The sequence below is a fragment of the Cervus elaphus genome, chromosome 21 (genome assembly GCF_910594005.1).
Source record: "Cervus elaphus chromosome 21, mCerEla1.1, whole genome shotgun sequence".
In the NCBI taxonomy this organism is placed as follows: Eukaryota; Metazoa; Chordata; class Mammalia; order Artiodactyla; family Cervidae; genus Cervus; species Cervus elaphus.
The window spans coordinates 571,958-585,476 of NC_057835.1; positions in this window are offsets into that span (position 1 = coordinate 571,958).

Genomic DNA, 13,519 nt, shown 5'->3' on the forward strand with positions numbered 1-13,519 from the left:
CTCGAGTTGCGGCGGGAAACTGGGGTATATTCTCGAGTTCCGACGGGGATGGCCCTTCCACACACGTGTTTGTCCAGCGACGTCAGGACTCCTGCCTAGTTGCGAGGGACAACTCGGGATTCTCCTCGAGGCTTGGCAGGGCAATTGGGACGCCTCTCCAGCTGAGGCGGGAAACCAAGGGTCCCTTTCCACGTGCCACAGGAATCCTGGGACTCCTATCACGTTTCACGAGGAGTCAGGCATCGTCTCCTTTGGAGGCACTGATCTCCACGTCCCTCTGGAGTTTTCAAAGGATGTGAGGCCTCCGGTCGCGATGAGGTGGGGAACTAGGTCTTTCTCTGTGGTCTCCACAGGGGATTCAGACATCCTTTCGTCTTGGGAGATGCAAGACGAGCCTGCATTCAAGTCACTGCAGGGATATCCGGCCTTATTTCGAGTCAGGGCATCGCGGTGTCCATTCCACTCGAGTCCGCAAACTCAGGGTCCCTCTCACAAACCTAGAGCTGAGAGAAGCCTCCTCTTGAGGTACTTGTGGTAAGGTGGTATTCCTCTGGAGACGAAGCCAGGGACTAACCTCTCATCTCGAGTTGATTTTTGGTCCACGGAGCACTTTCGTGTTGCTACAGTGACCTCAGGATCCCTCTAGCCTTGAAACAGTGTTCTTGGGGTTTCTCTGGAGTGCCATCAAGGAAATCAAGGCTCCTTTCCTGTGTGATGTGCAACACGGCATTGCTCTGCACGCAGTGCAGGGGAATCGGGCCTCATCTCGCGGCGAGTGGGAAGTCTCATGGTTTTTCTCGAGTTGTGGCGGGAACCTGGGGTATATTCTCGAGTTACGACGGGGATGGCCCTTCCACACACGTGTTTGTTCAGCGACGTCAGGACTCCTGCCTAGCTGCGAGGGACAATTCGGGATTATCCTCGAGGCTTGGCAGGTCAATTGGGACGCCTCTCCAGCTGAGGCGGGAGACCAAGTGTCCCTTTCCACATGCCACAGGAATCCTGGGACTCCTATCAAGTTTCACGAGGAGTCAGGCATCGTCTCCTTTGGAGGCACTGATCTCCGCGTTCCTCTGGAGTTTTCCAAGGATGTGAGGCCTCCGGTCGCGATGAGGTGGGGAACTAGGTCTTTCTCTGTGGTCTCCACAGGGGATTCAGACATCCTTTCATCTTGGGAGATGCAAGACGAGCCTGCATTCAAGACACTGCAGGCATATCCGGCCTTATTTCGAGTCAGGGCATCGCGGTGTCCATTCCACTTGAGGCCGCAAACTCAGGGTCCCTCTCACATACCTAGAGCTGAGAGAAGCCTCCTCTTGAGGTGCTTGTGGTAAGGTGGTATTCCTCTGGAGTCGAAGCCAGGCACTAACCTCTCATCTCGCGTTGATTTGTGGTCCACGGAGCTCTTTCCTGTTGCTACAGTGACCTCAGGATCCCTCTAGCCTTGAAACAGTGTTCTTGGGCTTTCTCTGGAGTGCCATCAAGGAAATCAAGGCTCCTTTCCTGTGTGATGTGCAACACGGCATTGCTCTGCACGCAGTGCAGGGGAATCGGGCCTCATCTCGCAGCGAGAGGGAACTCTCATGGTTCTTCTCGAGTTGGGCGGGAACCTGGGGTATATTCTCGAGTTAAGACGGGGATGGCCCTTCCACACTCGTGTTTGTTCTGCCACGGCAGGACTCCTGCCTAGTTGCGAGGGACAACTCGGGATTCTTCTCGAGGCTTGGCAGGGCAATTGGGACGCCTCTCCAGCTTAGGCGGGAGGCCAAGGGTCCCTTTCCACGTGCCACAGGAATCCTGGGACTCCTATCAAGTTTCACGAGGAGTCAGGCATCGTCTCCTTTGGAGGCACTGATCTCCGCGTCCCTCTGGAGTTTTCAAAGGATGTGAGGCCTCCGGTTGCGATGAGGTGGGGAACTAGGTCTTTCTCTGTGGTATCCACAGGGGATTCAGACATCCTTTCGTCTTGGGAGATGCAAGACGAGCCTGCATTCAAGTCACTGCAGGCATATCAGGGCTTATTTCGAGTCAGGGCATCGTGGTGTCCATTCCACTTGAGGCCGCAAAATCAGGGTCCCTCTCACATACCTAGAGCTGAGAGAAGCCTCCTCTTGAGGTGCTTGTGGTAAGGTGGTATTCCTCTGGAGTCGAAGCAAGGGACTAACCTCTCATCTCGAGTTGATTTGTGGTCCACGGAGCTCTTTCGTGTTGCTACAGTGACCTCAGGATCCCTCTAGCCTTGAAACAGTGTTCTTGGGCTTTCTCTGGAGTGCCATCAAGGAAATCAATGCTCCTTTCCTGTGTGATGTGCAACACGGCATTGCTCTGCACGCAGTGCAGGGGAATCGGGCCTCATCTCGCGGCGAGGGGGAAGTCTCATGGTTTTTCTCGAGTTGCGGCGGGAACCTGGGGTATATTCTCGAGTTACGAAGGGGATGGCCCTTCCACACACGTGTTTGTTCAGCGACGTCAGGACTCCTGCCTAGTTGCGAGGGACAACTCGGGATTCTCCTCGAGGCATGGCAGGGCAATTGGGACGCCTCTCCAGCTGAGGCGGGAGACCAAGGGTCCCTTTCCACGTGCCACAGGAATCCTGGGACTCCTATCAAGTTTCACGAGGAGTCAGGCATCGTCTCCTTTGGAGGCACTGATCTCCGCGTCCCTGTGGAGTTTTCCAAGGATGTGAGGCCTCCGGTCGCGATGAGGTGGGGAACTCGGTCTTTCTCTGTGGTCTCCACAGGGGATTCAGACATCCTTTCATCTTGGGAGATGCAAGACGAGCCTGCATTCAAGTCACTGCAGGCATATCCGGCCTTATTTCGAGTCAGGGCATCGCGGTGTCCATTCCACTTGAGGCCGCAAACTCAGGGTCCCTCTCACATACCTAGAGCTGAGAGAAGCCTCCTCTTGAGGTGCTTGTGGTAAGGTGGTATTCCTCTGGAGTCGAAGCCAGGCACTAACCTCTCATCTCGAGTTGATTTTTGGTCCACGGAGCTCTTTCGTGTTGCTACAGTGACCTCAGGATCCCTCTAGCCTTCAAACAGTGTTCTTGGGCTTTCTGTGGAGTGCCATCAAGGAAATCAAGGCTCCTTTCCTGTGTGATGTGCAACACGGCATTGCTCTGCACGCAGTGCAGGGGAATCGGGCCTCATCTCGCGGCGAGGGGGAAGTCTCATGGATTTCTCGAGTTGCGGCGGGAACCTGGGGTATATTCTCGAGTTACGACTGGGATGGCCCTTCCACCCACGTGTTTGTTCTGCGACGTCAGGACTCCTCCCTAGTTGCGAGGGACAACTCGGGATTCTCCTCGAGGCTTGGCAGGGCAATTGGGACGCCTCTCCAGCTGAGGCAGGAGAAAAAGGGTCCCTTTCCACGTGCCACAGGAATCCTGGGACTCCTATCAAGTTTCACGAGGAGTCAGGCATCGTCTCCTTTGGAGGCACTGATCTCCGCGTCCCTCTGGAGTTTTCAAAGGATGTGAGGCCTCCGGTCGCGATGAGGTGGGGAACTAGGTCTTTCTCTGTGGTCCCCACAGGGGATTCAGACATCCTTTCGTCTTGGGAGATGCAAGAAGAGCCTGCATTCAAGTCACTGCAGGCATATCCGGCCTTATTTCGAGTCAGGGCATCGCGGTGTCCATTCCACTTGAGGCCGCAAACTCAGGGTCCCTCTCACATACATAGAGCTGAGAGAAGCCTCCTCTTGAGGTGCTTGTGGTAAGGTGGTATTCCTCTGGAGTCGAAGCCAGGCACTAACCTCTCATCTCGAGTTGATTTGTGGTCCACGGAGCTCTTTCGTGTTGCTACAGTGACCTCAGGATCCCTCTAGCCTTGAAACAGTGTTCTTGGGATTTCTCTGGAGTGCCATCAAGGAAATCACGGCTCCTTTCCTGTGTGATGTGCAACACGGCATTGCTCTGCACACAGTGCAGGGGAATCGGGCCTCATCTCGCGGCGAGGGGGAAGTCTCATGGATTTCTCGAGTTGCGGCGGGAACCTGGGGTATATTCTCGAGTTACGACGGGGATGGCCCTTCCACACACCTGTTTGTTCAGCGACGTCAGGACTCCTACCTAGCTGCGAGGGACAACTCGGGATTCTCCTCGAGGCTTGGCAGGGCAATTGGGACGCCTCTCCAGCTGAGGCGGGAGAAAAAGGGTCCCTTTCCACGTGCCACAGGAATCCTGGGACTCCTATCAAGTTTCACGAGGAGTCAGGCATCGTCTCCTTTGGAGGCACTGATCTCCGTGTCCCTCTGGAGTTTTCAAAGCATGTGAGGCCTCCGGTCGCGATGAGGTGGGGAACTAGGTCTTTCTCTGTGGTCTCCAAGGGGATTCAGACATCCTTTCGTCTTGGGAGATGCAAGACGAGCCTGCATTCAAGTCACTGCAGGCATATCCGGCCTTATTTCGAGTCAGGGCATCGCGGTGTCCATTCCACTTGAGGCCGCAAATTCAGTGTCCTTCTCACATACCTAGAGCTGAGAGAAGCCTCCTCTTGAGGTGCTTGTGGTAAGGTGGTATTCCTCTGGAGTCGAAGCCAGGCACTAACCTCTCATCTCGAGTTGATTTGTGGTCCACGGAGCTCTTTCGTGTTGCTACAGTGACCTCAGGATCCCTCTAGCCTTGAAACAGTGTTCTTGGGCTTTCTCTGGAGTGCCATCAAGGAAATCAAGGCTCCTTTCCTGTGTGATATGCAACACGGCATTGCTCTGCATGCAGTGCAGGGGAATCGGGCCTCATCTCACGGCGAGAGGGAAGTCTCATGGTTTTTCCCGAGTTGCCGCGGGAACCTGGCGTATATTCTCGAGTTACGACGGGGATGGCCCTTCCACACACCTGTTTGTTCAGCGACGTCAGGACTCCTGCCTAGTTGCCAGGGACAACTCGGGATTCTCCTCGAGGCTTGGCAGGGCAATTGGGACGCCTCTCCAGTTAAGGCGGGAGACCAAGGGTCCCTTTCCACGTGTCACAGGAATCCTGGTACTCCTATCAAGTTTCACGAGGAGTCAGGCATCGTCTCCTTTGGAGGCACTGATCTCCGCGTCCCTCTGGAGTTTTCCAAGGATGTGAGGCCTCCGGTCGCGATGAGGTGGGGAACTAGGTCTTTCTCTGTGGTCTCCACAGGGAATTCAGACATCCTTTCGTCTTGGGAGTTGCAAGACGAGCCTGCATTCAAGTCACTGCAGGCATATCCGGCCTTATTTCGAGTCAGGGCATCGCGGTGTCCATTCCACTTGAGGCCGCAAACTCAGGGTCCCTCTCACATACCTAGAGCTGAGAGAAGCCTCCTCTTGTGGTGCTTGTGGTAAGGTGGTATTCCTCTGGAGTCGAAGCCAGGCACTAACCTCTCATCTCGAGTTGATTTGTGGTCCACGGAGCTCTTTCGTGTTGCTACAGTGACCTCAGGATCCCTCTAGCCTTGAAACAGTGTTCTTGGGCTTTCTCTGGAGTGCCATCAAGGAAATCAAGGCTCCTTTCCTGTGTGATGTGCAACACGGCATTGCTCTGCACGCAGTGCAGGGGAATCAGGCCTCATCTCTCGGCGAGGGGGAAGTCTCATGGTTTTTCTCGAGTTGCGGCGGGAACCTGGGGTATATTCTCGAGTTACGACGGGGATGGCCCTTCCACACACCTGTTTGTTCAGTGACGTCAGGACTCCTGCCTAGTTGCGAGGGACAACTCGGGATTCTCCTCGAGGCTTGGCAGGACAATTGGGACTCCTCTCCAGCTGATGCGGGAGACCAAGGGTCCCTTTCCACGTGTCACAGGAATCTTGGGATTCCTATCAAGTTTCACGAGGAGTCAGGCATCGTCTCCTTTGCAGGCACTGATCTCCGCGTCCCTCTGGAGTTTTCCAAGGATGTGAGGCCTCCGGTCGCAATGAGGTGGGGAACTAGGTCTTTCTCTGTTGTCTCCACAGGGGATTCAGACATCCTTTCGTCTTGGGAGATGCAAGACAAGCCTGCATTCAAGTCACTGTAGGGATATCCGGCCTTATTTCGAGTCAGGGCATCGCGGTGTCCATTCCACTTGAGGTCGCAAACTCAGGGTCCCTCTCACATACCTAGAGCTGAGAGAAGCCTCCTCTTGAGGTGCTTGTGGTAACGTGGTATTCCTCTGGAGTCGAAGCCAGGCACTAACCTCGCATCTCGAGTTGGTTTGTGGTCCACGGAGCTCTTTCGTGTTGCTACAGTGACCTCAGGATCCCTCTAGCCTTGAAACAGTGTTCTTGGGGTTTCTCTGGAGTGCCATCAAGGAAATCAAGGCTCCTTTCCTGTGTGATGTGCAACACGGCATTGCTCTGCACGCAGTGCAGGGGAATCGGGCCTCATCTCGCGGCGAGGGGGAAGTCTCATGGTTTTTCTCGAGTTGTGGCGGGAACCTGGGGTATATTCTCGAGTTACGACGGGGATGGCCCTTCCACCCACGTGTTTGTTCAGCGACGTCAGGACTCCTGCCTAGTTGGGAGGGACAACTCGGGATTCTCCTCGAGGCTTGGCAGGGCAAGTGGGACGCCTCTCCAGCTGAGGCGGGAGACCAAGTGTCCCTTTCCTGTGCCACATTAATCCTGGGACTCCTATCAAGTTTCACGAGGAGTCAGGCATCGTCTCCTTTGGAGGCACTGATCTCCGCGTCCCTCTGGAATTTTCAAAGGATGTGAGGCCTCCGGTCGCGATGAGGTGGGGAACTAGGTCTTTCTCTGTGGTCTCCACAGGGGATTCAGACATCCTTTCGTCTTGGGAGATGCAAGACAAGCCTGCATTCAAGTCACTGCAGGCATATCCGGCCTTATTTCGAGTCAGGGCATCGTGGTGTCCATTCCACTTGAGGCCGCAAACTCAGGGTCCCTCTCACATACCTAGAGCTGAGAGAAGCCTCCTCTCGAGGTGCTTGTGGTAAGGTGGTATTCCTCTATAGTCGAAGCCAGGGACTAACCTCTCATCTCGAGTTGATTTGTGGTCCACGGAGCTCTTTCGTGTTGCTACAGTGACCTCAGGATCCCTCTAGCCTTGAAACAGTGTTCTTGGGCTTTCTCTGGAATGCCATCAAGGAGATCAAGGCTCCTTTCCTGTGTGATGTGCAACACGGCATTGCTCTGCACGCAGTGCAGGGGAATCGGGCCTCATCTCGCGGCGAGGGGGAAGTCTCATGGATTTTCTCGATTTGCGGCGGGAACCTGGGGTATATTCTCGAGTTACGACGGGCATGGCCCTTCCACACAAGTGTTTGTTCAGCGACGTCAGGACTCCTGCCTAGTTGCGAGGGACAACTCGGGATTCTCCTCGAGGCTTGGCAGGGCAATTGGGACGCCTCTCCAGCTGAGGCGGGAGACCAAGTGTCCCTTTCCACATGCCACAGGAATCCTGGGACTCCTATCAAGTTTCACGAGGAGTCAGGCATCGTCTCCTTTGGAGGCACTGATCTCCGCGTTCCTCTGGAGTTTTCCAAGGATGTGAGGCCTCCGGTCGCGATGAGGTGGGGAACTAGGTCTTTCTCTGTGGTCTCCACAGGGGATTCAGACATCCTTTCATCTTGGGAGATGCAAGACGAGCCTGCATTCAAGACACTGCAGGCATATCCGGCCTTATTTCGAGTCAGGGCATCGCGGTGTCCATTCCACTTGAGGCCGCAAACTCAGGGTCCCTCTCACATACCTAGAGCTGAGAGAAGCCTCCTCTTGAGGTGCTTGTGGTAAGGTGGTATTCCTCTGGAGTCGAAGCCAGGCACTAACCTCTCATCTCGAGTTGATTTTTGGTCCACGGAGCACTTTCGTGTTGATACAGTGACCTCAGGATCCCTCTGGCCTTGACACAGTGTTCTCGGGGTTATTCTGGAGTGCCATCAAGGAAATCAAGGCTCCTTTCCTGTGTGATGTGCAACACGGCATTGCTCTGCACACAGTGCAGGGGAATCGGGCCTCATCTCGCGGCGAGGGGGAAGTCTCATGGATTTCTCGAGTTGCGGCGGGAACCTGGGGTATATTCTCGAGTTACGACGGGGATGGCCCTTCCACACACGTGTTTGTTCAGCGACGTCAGGACTCCTCCCTAGTTGCGAGGGACAACTCGGGATTCTCCTCGAGGCTTGGCAGGGCAATTGGGACGCCTCTCCAGCTGAGGCAGGAGAAAAAGGGTCCCTTTCCACGTGCAACAGGAATCCTGGGACTCCTATCAAGTTTCACGAGGAGTCAGGCATCGTCTCCTTTGGAGGCACTGATCTCCGCGTCCCTCTGGAGTTTTCAAAGGATGTGAGGCCTCCGGTCGCGATGAGGTGGGGAACTAGGTCTTTCTCTGTGGTCCCCACAGGGGATTCAGACATCCTTTCGTCTTGGGAGATGCAAGAAGAGCCTGCATTCAAGTCACTGCAGGCATATCCGGCCTTATTTCGAGTCAGGGCATCGCGGTGTCCATTCCACTTGAGGCCGCAAACTCAGGGTCCCTCTCACATACCTAGAGCTGAGAGAAGCCTCCTCTTGAGGTGCTTGTGGTAAGGTGGTATTCCTCTGGAGTCGAAGCCAGGCACTAACCTCTCATCTCGAGTTGATTTGTGGTCCACGGAGCTCTTTCGTGTTGCTACAGTGACCTCAGGATCCCTCTAGCCTTGAAACAGTGTTCTTGGGCTTTCTCTGGAGTGCCATCAAGGAAATCACGGCTCCTTTCCTGTGTGATGTGCAACACGGCATTGCTCTGCACACAGTGCAGGGGAATCGGGCCTCATCTCGCGGCGAGGGGGAAGTCTCATGGATTTCTCGAGTTGCGGCGGGAACCTGGGGTATATTCTCGAGTTACGACGGGGATGGCCCTTCCACACACCTGTTTGTTCAGCGACGTTAGGACTCCTACCTAGCTGCGAGGGACAACTCGGGATTCTCCTCGAGGCTTGGCAGGGCAATTGGGACGCCTCTCCAGCTGAGGCGGGAGAAAAAGGGTCCCTTTCCACGTGCCACAGGAATCCTGGGACTCCTATCAAGTTTCACGAGGAGTCAGGCATCGTCTCCTTTGGAGGCACTGATCTCCGTGTCCCTCTGGAGTTTTCAAAGCATGTGAGGCCTCCGGTCGCGATGAGGTGGGGAACTAGGTCTTTCTCTGTGGTCTCCAAGGGGATTCAGACATCCTTTCGTCTTGGGAGATGCAAGACGAGCCTGCATTCAAGTCACTGCAGGCATATCCGGCCTTATTTCGAGTCAGGGCATCTCGGTGTCCATTCCACTGGAGGCCGCAAATTCAGTGTCCCTCTCACATACCTAGAGCTGAGAGAAGCCTCCTCTTGAGGTGCTTGTGGTAAGGTGGTATTCCTCTGGAGTCGAAGCCAGGCACTAACCTCTCATCTCGAGTAGATTTGTGGTCCACGGAGCTCTTTCGTGTTGCTACAGTGACCTCAGGATCCCTCTAGCCTTGAAACAGTGTTCTTGGGCTTTCTCTGGAGTGCCATCAAGGAAATCAAGGCTCCTTTCCTGTGTGATATGCAACACGGCATTGCTCTGCATGCAGTGCAGGGGAATCGGGCCTCATCTCACGGCGAGAGGGAAGTCTCATGGTTTTTCCCGAGTTGCCGCGGGAACCTGGCGTATATTCTCGAGTTACGACGGGGATGGCCCTTCCACACACCTGTTTGTTCAGCGACGTCAGGACTCCTGCCTAGTTGCCAGGGACTACTCGGGATTCTCCTCGAGGCTTGGCAGGGCAATTGGGACGCCTCTCCAGTTAAGGCGGGAGACCAAGGGTCCCTTTCCACGTGTCACAGGAATCCTGGTACTCCTATCAAGTTTCACGAGGAGTCAGGCATCGTCTCCTTTGGAGGCACTGATCTCCGCGTCCCTCTGGAGTTTTCCAAGGATGTGAGGCCTCCGGTCGCGATGAGGTGGGGAACTAGGTCTTTCTCTGTGGTCTCCACAGGGAATTCAGTCATCCTTTCGTCTTGGGAGTTGCAAGACGAGCCTGCATTCAAGTCACTGCAGGCATATCCGGCCTTATTTCGAGTCAGGGCATCGCGGTGTCCATTCCACTTGAGGCCGCAAACTCAGGGTCCCTCTCACATACCTAGAGCTGAGAGAAGCCTCCTCTTGTGGTGCTTGTGGTAAGGTGGTATTCCTCTGGAGTCGAAGCCAGGCACTAACCTCTCATCTCGAGTTGATTTGTGGTCCACGGAGCTCTTTCGTGTTGCTACAGTGACCTCAGGATCCCTCTAGCCTTGAAACAGTGTTCTTGGGCTTTCTCTGGAGTGCCATCAAGGAAATCAAGGCTCCTTTCCTGTGTGATGTGCAACACGGCATTGCTCTGCACGCAGTGCAGGGGAATCGGGCCTCATCTCGCGGCGAGGGGGAAGTCTCATGGTTTTTCTCGAGTTGCGGCGGGAACCTGGGGTATATTCTCGAGTTACGACGGGGATGGCCCTTCCACACACGTGTTTGTTCAGTGACGTCAGGACTCCTGCCTAGTTGGGAGTGACAACTCGGGATTCTCCTCGAGGCTTGGCAGGACAATTGGGACTCCTCTCCAGCTGATGCGGGAGACCAAGGGTCCCTTTCCACGTGTCACAGGAATCTTGGGATTCCTATCAAGTTTCACGAGGAGTCAGGCATCGTCTCCTTTGGAGGCACTGATCTCCGCGTCCCTCTGGAGTTTTCCAAGGATGTGAGGCCTCCGGTCGCGATGAGGTGGGGAACTAGGTCTTTCTCTGTTGTCTCCACAGGGGATTCAGACATCCTTTCGTCTTGGGAGATGCAAGACGAGCCTGCATTCAAGTCACTGTAGGGATATCCGGCCTTATTTCGAGTCAGGGCATCGCGGTGTCCATTCCACTTGAGGTCGCAAACTCAGGGTCCCTCTCACATACCTAGAGCTGAGAGAAGCCTCCTCTTGAGGTGCTTGTGGTAACGTGGTATTCCTCTGGAGTCGAAGCCAGGCACTAACCTCGCATCTCGAGTTGGTTTGTGGTCCATGGAGCTCTTTCGTGTTGCTACAGTGACCTCAGGATCCCTCTAGCCTTGAAACAGTGTTCTTGGGCTTTCTCTGGAGTGCCATCAAGGAAATCAAGGCTCCTTTCCTGTGTGATGTGCAACACGGCATTGCTCTGCACGCAGTGCAGGGGAATCGGGCCTCATCTCGCGCCGAGGGGGAAGTCTCATGGTTTTTCTCGAGTTGTGGCGGGAACCTGGGGTATATTCTCGAGTTACGACGGGGATGGCCCTTCCACCCACGTGTTTGTTCAGCGACGTCAGGAATCCTGCCTAGTTGGGAGGGACAACTCGGGATTCTCCTCGAGGCTTGGCAGGGCAAGTGGGACGCCTCTCCAGCTGAGGCGGGAGACCAAGTGTCCCTTTCCTGTGCCACATTAATCCTGGGACTCCTATCAAGTTTCACGAGGAGTCAGGCATCGTCTCCTTTGGAGTCACTGATCTCCGCGTCCCTCTGGATTTTTCAAAGGATGTGAGGCCTCCGGTCGCGATGAGGTGGGGAACTAGGTCTTTCTCTGTGGTCTCCACAGGGGATTCAGACATCCTTTCGTCTTGGGAGATGCAAGACGAGCCTGCATTCAAGTCACTGCAGGCATATCCGGCCTTATTTCGAGTCAGGGCATCGCGGTGTCCATTCCACTTGAGGCCGCAAACTCAGGGTCCCTCTCACATACCTAGAGCTGAGAGAAGCCTCCTCTTGAGGTGCTTGTGGTAAGGTGGTATTCCTCTGGAGTCGAAGCCAGGCACTAACCTCTCATCTCGAGTTGATTTGTGGTCCACGGAGCTCTTTCGTGTTGCTACAGTGACCTCAGGATCCCTCTAGCCTTGAAACAGTGTTCTTGGGCTTTCTCTGGAATGCCATCAAGGAGATCAAGGCTCCTTTCCTGTGTGATGTGCAACACGGCATTGCTCTGCACGCAGTGCAGGGGAATCGGGCCTCATCTCGCGGCGAGGGGGAAGTCTCATGGATTTTCTCGAGTTGCGGCGGGAACCTGGGGTATATTCTCGAGTTACGACGGGCATGGCCCTTCCACACACGTGTTTGTTCAGCGACGTCAGGACTCTTGCCTAGTTGCGAGGGACAACTCGGGATTCTCCTCGAGGCTTGGCAGGGCAATTGGGACGCTTCTCCAGCTGAGGCGGGAGACCAAGGGTCCCTTTCCACGTGTCACAGGAATCTTGGGACTCCTATCAAGTTTCACGAGGAGTCAGGCATCGTCTCCTTTGGAGGCACTGATCTCCGTGTCCCTCTGGAGTTTTCCAAGGATGTGAGGCCTCCGGTCGCGATGAGGTGGGGAACTAGGTCTTTCTCTGTTGTCTCCACAGGGTATTCAGACATCCTTTCGTCTTGGGAGATGCAAGACGAGCCTGCATTCAAGTCACTGTAGGGATATCCGGCCTTATTTCGAGTCAGGGCATCGCGGTGTCCATTCCACTTGAGGTCGCAAACTCAGGGTCCCTCTCACATACCTAGAGCTGAGAGAAGCCTCCTCTTGAGGTGCTTGTGGTAACGTGGTATTCCTCTGGAGTCGAAGCCAGGCACTAACCTCGCATCTCGAGTTGGTTTGTGGTCCACGGAGCTCTTTCGTGTTGCTACAGTGACCTCAGGATCCCTCTAGCCTTGAAACAGTGTTCTTGGGCTTTCTCTGGAGTGCCATCAAGGAAATCAAGGCTCCTTTCCTGTGTGATGTGCAACACGGCATTGCTCTGCACGCAGTGCAGGGGAATCGGGCCTCATCTCGCGGCGAGGGGGAAGTCTCATGGTTTTTCTCGAGTTGTGGCGGGAACCTGGGGTATATTCTCGAGTTACGACGGGGATGGCCCTTCCACACACGTGTTTGTTCAGCGACGTCAGGACTCCTGCCTAGTTGGGAGGGACAACTCGGGATTCTCCTCGAGGCTTGGCAGGGCAAGTGGGACGCCTCTCCAGCTGAGGCGGGAGACCAAGTGTCCCTTTCCTGTGCCACATTAATCCTGGGACTCCTATCAAGTTTCACGAGGAGTCAGGCATCGTCTCCTTTGGAGGCACTGATCTCCGCGTCCCTCTGGAGTTTTCAAAGGATGTGAGGCCTCCGGTCGCGATGAGGTGGGGAACTAGGTCTTTCTCTGTGGTCTCCACAGGGGATTCAGACATCCTTTCGTCTTGGGAGATGCAAGACGAGCCTGCATTCAAGTCACTGCAGGCATATCCGGCCTTATTTCGAGTCAGGGCATCGTGGTGTCCATTCCACTTGAGGCCGCAAACTCAGGGTCCCTCTCACATACCTAGAGCTGAGAGAAGCCTCCTCTTGAGGTGCTTGTGGTAAGGTGGTATTCCTCTATAGTCGAAGCCAGGGACTAACCTCTCATCTCGAGTTGATTTGTGGTCCACGGAGCTCTTTCGTGTTGCTACAGTGACCTCAGGATCCCTCTAGCCTTGAAACAGTGTTCTTGGGCTTTCTCTGGAATGCCATCAAGGAGATCAAGGCTCCTTTCCTGTGTGATGTGCAACACGGCATTGCTCTGCACGCAGTGCAGGGGAATCGGGCCTCATCTCGCGGCGAGGGGGAAGTCTCATGGAT